Source organism: Mandrillus leucophaeus, unplaced genomic scaffold (genome assembly GCF_000951045.1).
Source record: "Mandrillus leucophaeus isolate KB7577 unplaced genomic scaffold, Mleu.le_1.0 Scaffold416, whole genome shotgun sequence".
Lineage (NCBI taxonomy): Eukaryota > Metazoa > Chordata > Mammalia > Primates > Cercopithecidae > Mandrillus > Mandrillus leucophaeus.
This window is the reverse complement of record NW_012104432.1, coordinates 634,557-635,871: the sequence shown is the minus strand read 5'-3', so window position 1 is coordinate 635,871 and position 1,315 is coordinate 634,557.

Here is a 1,315-nt window from a genome sequence, read left to right as displayed (position 1 = left end):
GTCCAGGCCTGATTCCATGTTCTTACAAGTTAGGGAGCTGCGTCCAGGCCTGGCTCCATGTTCTTATGAATCGGGGAGTTGGGTCCAGTCCTGATTCCATGTTCCCACAAGTCAGGGCACTGGGTTCAGTCCTGGTTCCATGTTTTTACAAGTCAAGGCAAGTCTTCCCCTGAGTGATGGCTCCTGGACTGTGCCCCTCTGGGGCCCTCTCAACTCTGTGTCTGCCATCTGTCACCTGCCTGGCCATTTTGGATTTGATTGCAGTGGACGGGCTCCGTGGGACGTCAGGCCTCAGGGGAGACTCAGGACCCTGGGATGGGCGTGGATGGGGATACTGGACCCCTGAAAGAAGGGAGGCTGAGATTCTATTTTTCCTTTAAAGACTTTTCCATGTCATCTCCACTCAGAGATTCTTTTCTGTAAAGCCACAGGAGGGAGGTGACATTGAGCCCTCCAGTGTGACAGAAGCTGTGCTGGGAACTTTAAATGTGCTACCTAATTTATTTAATTATCTCAGCAACTCCACAAAGTAGGCATTTTACTGGCGTTTCTCCAGTTGAGGAAACAGAAGCTTAGAGACTTTGTGAGACTTGCCCAAGACCCCAGGTCACCTGCCAGCAAGGATGAGGTTAGGCTTTTAATCCAGCTCTGCCTGGCTTCAAGTCCACACCCTTTCACGACAATGAACTTTATGATTGCAGATATTATTCGGGGAACTTTACATAAAACAGGGACTTATATAAAACTTCGACCATAGACTATATTCTTTGTTTGGGAAACTGTGAAGACCCAATTTTTTTATAAACTCAGAGCAGCTTCCAGTTTTCATTAGATGTCAGAAGATGGGCTGTGTTTTTTGTGTGGTGTTCAGTGAGGCTGATTTATAGTCACGACACGTGAATCAGTTTGATTGGAGCAGGCTATTGTGGTTCTGTCTCACCAAGAAAGAGGGGATGCACTGGGCCCCTCAACTCCAAGTTGGTGGTGCGATGATTGTTCCATATTTTCCTTTGTCGGGCTGTGAGGGAGTCTGGGCCAGGCACTAGGCCATGAGCAGGGCAGACCTGGGGTGAACCCTTAGTGAGCCTCTCTCCAGCCACAAGGAAACCTGGAGTGTGTGCGTGCCTGTGTGCTGCTGGTGTGTGTGTGTAAATTGCACGCATGTGTGTGCATGCACTGTGAGCTGGTGTGTGCATGTGCACTGGTGTGTGTGTTCCTATGTGTGTGTGCATGTGTGTGCTGGGTGCACACATGTGTGTGTCTCTGTGTATACATGTGTATGTGTGCCAGTGGGTGCATGTGTTTGTACAGTGTG